Source organism: Zingiber officinale, chromosome 2A (genome assembly GCF_018446385.1).
Source record: "Zingiber officinale cultivar Zhangliang chromosome 2A, Zo_v1.1, whole genome shotgun sequence".
NCBI classification, from domain to species: domain Eukaryota; kingdom Viridiplantae; phylum Streptophyta; class Magnoliopsida; order Zingiberales; family Zingiberaceae; genus Zingiber; species Zingiber officinale.
Window position 1 is genome coordinate 72,351,037 of NC_055988.1, and position 8,441 is coordinate 72,359,477.

The 8,441-nt window shown below is 43.1% G+C and overlaps 1 pseudogene; it reads right to left on the reverse strand.

Moving 5' to 3' along the window:
* Nucleotides 1-1,837: 1,837 nt before the first annotated feature.
* On the reverse strand, nucleotides 1,838-3,278 carry LOC122039699 (annotated as a pseudogene).
* Between the last annotated feature and the right edge of the window lie 5,163 nt (nucleotides 3,279-8,441).

Genomic DNA, 8,441 nt, shown 5'->3' on the forward strand with positions numbered 1-8,441 from the left:
GTTAGCTTATGTTTTCTAGCATCACTCACAATACCCTTAAATGACCACATAGTGTCCTTTCCTTTGGGCTGCCACACTATACACATGATCAAGAAGTTTAACTTAATTTGTGAGCTTCCTTAAATATATATCCGATATAAGAATGATTTTCCTTTGGGTCAAACACCCTTAGTATAGATATATATCCCTCTACATTAATACTCCTAGCCTCCCCAATAGTTCTCTCTTTTGTGATAGTATAGGTTCGACTAAGTAACAAGAACGAGAAAGAATATGGGGAAAACTATTGAAAACTGAGCTAAACAGTTATCAGTCGATTATATCATATATCAGTCAATTGATACTATCAGCAGTCGAGTTCCCACGTTTATCAATCGGCTGACACATTGTATGTTCCCAGCTCTGGTCACACCAGTCGATTGGTGTTGAATGCCTGTCGACTGGTCTTCAGTAGTCAAGTCTTGTAGTCGAATCAGATAAGCTTCTGTTCACGACTTCTCAAGCATCAGTCGATTGAGATTTATGACAATCGATTGATGGAATCAGTTGAATGCCCTAGTCAAGTTTGACTCACTTCTGTTCATAACCTTATGAGCATCAGTCGACTAGGATACTACAGTAGTTGACTGATAGAATCAGTCGAATTCTCCAATTAAGTCTGATACGCTTTTGTTCGCTAATTCTAGCACATCAGTCGACTGAGCCTAATAGCAGTCGACTGATGGAATCAATCGAATGCTTTAATCGAGTCAAATACGCTTCTGTACCCAAATTCATACTGATCAGTCGACTGGTGATCCACATTAATTGATTGATTACTGAAATCTATATTTCTAACATTGATCAGTTGACTGGTGATCCACATCAGTCGACTGATGACTGAAATCTGCATTTCTGAATGTGATTTTTTAGCACGAGAAAACTTAAAACAACGTCATCATTTGCGTTCTTCGGGGATAATATGAAAAACTCAATTTCTAAGTTATAATCCTAAGTTTCCCAATGCTATATTCGACGCCTATGCATCAATTTACTCATCCAAAAGGAATCAAATGCAAAATCGATGTATACGTACCAAATAGTTAAAAACAATCCTTGCGCCTTAAAAGAAGATGATAAACTAATACTTAGCTCTTATACCAATTAAAAGCAATATAGAAACATCAAAACAAACTAAAGGATGCATCTAACGATCTAGTTATCTAATGATCTAGTTATCTAACGATCTCATCCATTAGGCTACATTCGATAGAAACCAAAACAATGGTAAATGAATGGTCAAACCTAAATTCATCACATTAGCCATTGATCTTACTTGTCACCGGAGTTTCTATAAGCACGGAATTATCTAAATCTTGATCTCAATGGGGAAGAGTCTAAGGAGAAAGAAGCTCTCAAACCCTCTTGATACAATAAGATGCCCTAATTGGAAAAGTGTCTTCCCTTATATACCAAATTCATCTTATATAGACCATTCACATAAAGCTCATATATCATTAATAGTCTATTAATATTAATGAATAGGCTTAACGAATCTATATATTAACTTCACATTCAAATCTCCTTTATGCTATAAGTATTATATCACTTAATTAAGATTTAGTTTCTTAATAACAATTGATTGTGTTTATTAGCGTAAGTTCACCTTAATGAAATTAAGTCCCATGTGAATTCGTGTGGACTTAATCCTCATGGAGGGGGCTGAAGCGGACGGAGTAGCCGCTGAAGGGCGTCTTGAACATCGGCATCGCCGATTGAGCTTCGTTAGGGATTAGAAGACAAAGATCGGGTGTGGTGACGTTAAGTGTCAATTTGGGGATCAGAATACTCTTTAAAGTTTAATCACGAACAAATTTTCATTTATTCACTGAAGCAGTGATGAACTTCGATCATATTATTCACTGCAATGTTCATCGGAATCAGCTTCTTCTTCTTCTACTTCAAGTACTTGACATATGCGACGTGCGACGAGTTCGACACCCTGCTCAACGTCCCCAGCAGCGGCGTCAGCCAGCACCTCGATTCGTTCTCCCAGAACAAGAACCCTCTGCACTTGCAGTCGGCGCTGCATCTCCTCCTGCACTCCTCCACCTTCAATTTCCCTTCGCCGTCGCTGTACGTGCTCAGGAAGTTCTCCACCCCTTCCACTTTGAAGTACTTCGCCGCCGTGTCCCCTGCTTTGCAGCCTGCCAGGCTCGGCGGCGCGCATCCCCTGCTCCACCCCACCAGTCCGCCCCTGCTCGGGCACGCCACGCACATCTGGTCCTCGCACACCCCCAACTCGCCGCAGCGGCTCGGCAGTGCGCATCCGGCGAGCCACCCCCTCGCGTCGTCGAAGAAGGCGAAGGTCCGCTCCCACGCCTGGGTGTCCACCGGGTCGTAGTACGTGTACACCGCCAAGTTTCCGTCGACGTCCAGGCGGAGGAACGATAAGGTGGCGTTGTACTTGGGACGCGCCAGGTTTATGATCAGTCTGCACTCCCATGCGAACGCGTCCTCCGTCTCCGGCTCGCACACGAACGTGACCGACTCACCGGAGAAGCTGAGCAAGCCGTCGGAGTAGTTGTAGTACGCGAGCGGCCTGGCAGCCACGCTGTTGATGTACAGGGTAATCCCGCCGGGCGAGAACACGAGGCTGTAAATGCCGAAGGAGCCGTCGACAGCGGATCTCCGGCTGACGAGCTTGTTAGGGCCGCGGAGGCGGAGGGACTGCCCGACGAGAAGCGTGTCAGGTGGGGTGGTCGAAGCTTTGCCACACGAACCGGCCCTTGGCGTCGTAGAGGACGACATTTCCGGTGGGCAGTAGGCGGAATCCGACGACGCCTCGGTTGGCGGTTCCTGTCGACCAGACGACGCGGCCGTCGGCTTCGGCGAGGACGAGGTCGCCGGAGGACAGGAGCGAGAAGGTGGCATTCTCGCCGACGGGGCGGCCGCGGTTGGCCTCCCAGACCCAGCGGAACAGCGACTCAGACCGGACGGTGCCCATGCGGAGGGCGAGGTAGAAGGCCCCGGGAGTGGTGTTGTAGAAGGCGAACTGGAAGGGCGAGCTGGCGACGGGGAGGACGCGGTAGCTGGCGTCGTACTCCGTGATGTAAGGCCCGAACTCGCCTTCGTTGACGTAGGTGAAGGTTTGCACGGTTTGGCCTCGAGCCATCGCGATCGCAGAAGAAAGAAGCAGAATCAGAAACCACACCACAAAAGAAGATGAAACAGCGGCCATTTTTGAATTGATCAGTGATGATGAGCAATGCGAAGCAACTTTGGACAAGCCATTGTTTATATACTCGTCTTGGATCTCAATAAATGCTGTTCTTGCCAGCTATACGTCTCTGTTTTTGAGTTTCGGATAAGATCTTATTGATGGTCAGTTGAAAAGAGTTCATTTGTCGGTGTGGAGGAAGATGTCAATTTTTGAAACAAAGTTCCAAGTTTTTGTATGTCAAAATCGTCGGCGCGCTGCTGCCTGTGATGGGGATAAGAATGAAGGCGGACACATGCAGAGCTGACTCGGCCGCGGATGCAGCAGTGCGTATGATGACAGCCGCGCATCACTCTGTGGGTTGTGGCTTGTGGCTTGTGGCTTGTGATGGTGGGGAAAAGGGTCACTGGTCATTCCCAGGCGAAGGTGGATTTTATATGTTATCTTTTTCTTCGATAAGGGCAGACAACAATGGAGCTAGTGGGGTCCTGGAATTCAAGAAAGACAAATAAGCAGCTAATCTTGGCTACGGTTTCCTCTTTTTTAAAGAAAAAATGGTAGGGCATTCTTCGTCGTCGATGGTGTCCTTTTTCGTTGCTCGGTTTCTTGTTTCTGATTTCTCGTCTTCGGAACTCATTTTTAATCAAGGTTATTGTAGTCTTCGAGGTGGTTAAGTGAGTAAAAAGACACTGTGCTCATCCCAACTCCCCCGTCAACCAAGGTCGTGGCTAAGCTCCAATGGCATGCGGAGCCAAGAACATCAGGGATGGGTGGCATTACCAATACAGCAAAGAAAATCAGCAATGCAAAGTGAATCAGAGGATGAAGTGTTAGAGAATTCTGCCAAAAAGAGTCACATTCGAGCCTGAGAAGAAAATCATACCATAATTTACCTTGAATGTTATTATTATATAACCGTTGGAAAGAAATCTCCATATAGCTATCTTAGAGGCGACAGTTAAGGGACTAGAGGGAGCCCGCTGTTGAAGAAAATCTTTACATGGGCTGTCATGTTCCCATCAGCTATCCATTTGAGAGGAAGTTAGGGGATAGCCATGGAAGGAAATCTCCAAGTGGGTTGTCACGTATTCATCAACTATCCATTTGAGAGGAGGTTAAGGGATAATCATTGATCTCATCTAGAAGCTGAGTCAGATGGAAAATCTGATGACGAAAGTAAGGACATTAACGAAATGAGAACTTGGATCTAGGGTCTGCAGGGGTGTTGCAGGCTTTCTCGCCTTACAACGAAGTGGGGTTGGGGTGAAGAAAAGGTTACCGATGGTACCCACGAGCCTACACATACATAGAGAGATCACACGGGAACGTTAGAGCGAGAATCGGGAAAGAGTTCCTTGACATATGTCCTCCGACTCTCAAGTTAGGAGCAGTAAAATGTCGAAAGAAGATGAACAGTAGTACTGTGGTAGATGCGTATATGTGTGCGTATCTGACCAATGAAGAGAACCTTCTTTTTTATATTGCCTCTCATAACGTCCGCGATGATGAAGCATCAAAGAATGTTGGGTGTCAGGGCATATCGAGTGATGGCTGAAGTACGACATATTCCCATTGGGTAGAGGAAGATTCCGTGTTATGCATATGGCAGTATCCGAATATTCCTTAACGAATAGTCATTATTCTCTAACAAGTTGTTGTGATTCCCTAACAATGTTATCTCTTGACAATAGTCCGATCGGCACTAGGACCGATTGAGAATAGACTAGGGCGGTGCCTAGGGGAAATGAGGGGATTGCGCCTGGGAGCCCGACCAGCTAAGAACGTCGACCGAAAGTAGATGGGGTGGTGCCCAAGAGAAATAAAGGGACTGAGCCCTGAGGCCCGACCAGCTAAGAAGCTGACCAAGAGTAGACCGGGGTGGTGCCCAGGGGAAATGAGGGAACTAAGCCTTGGGGACCTGATCAACTAAGAAGCCAACTGAGAGTAAATTGGGACGGTGCCTATGAGAAATAAGGGAATTGAGCCCTGAGGGCCCGACGAGCAAAGGAGCAGCCCGGAAGTCTATCAAGAGCCATGTTTATGATGTAGGAGAGCTAAGTCCTAGAAGAGCTTTCCGGCCTTGACTATTGCTTCCCTTTTATAGACCAGACCAAGAACTTCCCAGTCTTGACTATTGCTTCCCTTTTTGGACCAGGCCAGGAACTTCCCAACCATAACCGTTATCTCTCTTTGACTTTTGACCATCATATCACCTTAACTATTGACCTCTCCATTGTACCAGGCCCCTCCATTATATGTCGTATCACAAGCCTCCCCTTCAAGTCTAGTCGAAGGAGGCTCTTGATCAACTAATTAGACTCAAGTTATAGCACCTTCCCACCATTTGGCCGAGCACCAATTTCCATGGTCTTGCTCCCAACAATTGATCATGCTGTCATTTTCGTAGAAATGCCTATCTCTTATTTTTAAATGCAAGGTAGGGCGCTAGTGATAGCAAATTAGAGTAATGATTCTGCCATCTCTCCCATCATAAATGACATTTTATAGGCGACCACAACGTGTTCCACCAACTTCATTTTGAGGTGATGGCTGATGCACACCTTTTCACATGAGTTTCGACGGCAATTTACCTTCTTTGATCTGGCGATTGCTGTAAATAGGGTCGTTTCGATAGCACGGTTCATGTTTTTAAGCATCCTCAGGATCCTATTTTAAAAATCCCAAGTGTTATGGGGAAAAAAATCCACTTGTGCTTCATCTTATTCAACCTTCGGCTTATACGGCCCTCTGTACTTCCTTTTCTGTGACCTTTCCAGTAAGTGTTCATTCTTGACCCTTCTCTTTTTTTCGCTCTTCTCCTTTCTTTGCTCCTTGCTTTTCTTTACTCCTCGATGATAGCTCAAGAAACCCTCGCCCCTGGTATGATTTTGCGTTCAAGAAACCATCTTCCGTTCCTATTTCAATAGTTGTGATTTTGCGTCGACTAGGCTTAAACTAGAGATCCCCAAAACCTTTTGCCTTCACATTCTGTTAGGATGTATACTAAAAGCCTAGTTTTTTGTATGAACATTTATTTTGAAATAAGAATCACATTGGTCAAATGTCTACATTTAGTAAAATGTAGTTGTCCATTTAATTTATATTGTAGATAACATGGTGTGTGATGTCACACAGAAGATCATGTTATCAGTTCCTTTTAAATTATAAATAGTAGCTTACAACCAAGATGGAATGTGACAAACCATGTAATGGTTGTAGTGTAATTTGATATTAGTTTATCTTGACTATAAAATTACACTAGTACACTATGAGTGTATTGAGCAGGACCATTTGAGGTTGTTCTTTTTATGCTGACTGCACAAAAGAACAAAACCTCTATTATTATGGAAGTGTGTACTTTTAATCCCGATATAATTACAAGCACATATACTTAGTATTTATTTCTTTAATTTTTCGATGGGTGAGATTTATTCAGTTGGATCAATAGGCCCGATAAGTTGGAAAATAATATTATTTATATGATGTGTTGTTGATTATAGAAGTAAACTGTATCCTAGTAATCTAGGTTGATAATGTCCCCTTGAGGAGCTCATAAGAATTGTCATGTAAACTCTGCAGGTGGACTTAGTCCGGCATGACAATGAAATTGAGTGGTACTACTCTTGGAGCTAAATGAGTGTTAGTAACTCATTTGATTAATGAACATTCGATATCTTAAACACAGGGAGATTAACGCACTCATAATAAGAAGGACCCTATAATGTAATATGGGATTGGTGCGGTAATTCAATAATAACTCTTTAGTGGTATGAATTATTATTGATGAACTTGAGTTGGGTGTTCGGGTCGAACACAGGAAGCTCAAGCTCATCAGGAGGTCAAAACCAATTCCTCCTCTCGGTCCCTGTTGTAGCCTCTATAAAGCCTTATTTCCACCAAGTCCACTTTTTACTCAAGTAATGGGCTAGACACATCCTTGCTTGGAGCAAGGGGGCCAACCAAGCATCAACTTGGAGCCCAAGAGGTGACCGGCCAAACCATTCTTGGTGTCCAAGCATGGGGTCAGCCACACTACTAGGATTAAAGGGAGATTTTATTTTGTTAAAATCTTTCCTTTTGTAGTCATTCATGAAGGGATTTAAAAGAGAAATTTTAATTTTAAAATTTTCTTTTATAGTCATCCTCATGGTTTTAAAAGAGAATTTTAAAATTTTAAAATCTTTCCTTTTATGGTATCTACAAAAGATTAAAGAGAGATTTTAATTTTGTTAAAATATTTCCTTATTTGTAGTTATCTATAATGTTTAAAAGAGATATTTTAATTTTTGATAAAACTTTCCTTTTTTGTAACAATAATTTAAAAAGAGAAGTTTTAATTAATCTTTCCTTTTTGTAGTTGTCTATATGTTTTAAAAGAGAGAGATTAATTTTTAAACTTTCTTTTATTGCCATGTACAATAGGAAATTTAGAAAAGAGAGATTTTAATTGTTGTCAAAAATTTCCTTTTTAATGGGAGGCCACAAATAAGGAAGTTTTAATTATATTTAAAACTTTCATTTTTTGCCATGACCAAGGGTTATAAAAGAGGGGGCTCTGATACCACTGTTAGAATTTTTCGGGCCACGAAAACCGCTTTTCGCGTCGCGGAAACCCCGAAACACCCTAGCCAAGGATCTCGTGCAAAGAAAAATCCGATTCGAAAAAATTCCACGTATTTATATCATGCTTAATACCCGAATATGTTAGATCTACTCCTAGATCTATAGTTTAAAGAAAAACTACCTTTGATGCGTGCCCTTCGCTTATCCCGCTCGACTAAGGTTGAAGTTGGATCTAGAGGGCACAAAGTAGAGCCCCTCTATATGTGTCCACACAAGCAATTAGGTGGAGAAGATGACCGAAACAAGGTGTGCTAGCACCTATGTGGTTTTCGGCCAAGAAGAGGAGGAAGAGAGGGAGAAGTTGCCGAGAGCACCAAGGAAGAAGAAGAATCAAAAATTGAATTCAAAAATTCAATCAATCCACCATATCATGTGGCTGGCCACATAAATGTCATTAAGTGGGCAATTAATGCTCTTAATTGCCCCCTTAATGTGGCCGGCCACTCATGGGTAACCTCCCATGAGGTGGCAAGCATGAGGTGGCATGGTGATGTGTAGCATCCCCATTGGTTCTCCCATGCCACCTCATCAAATGTGGTGGCATCCAAGTCAAGTCAATATTGACTTTCAACCTTCCTAATTTGGCCAAAGTCAAACATGACCAAATTAACTCCCTTAA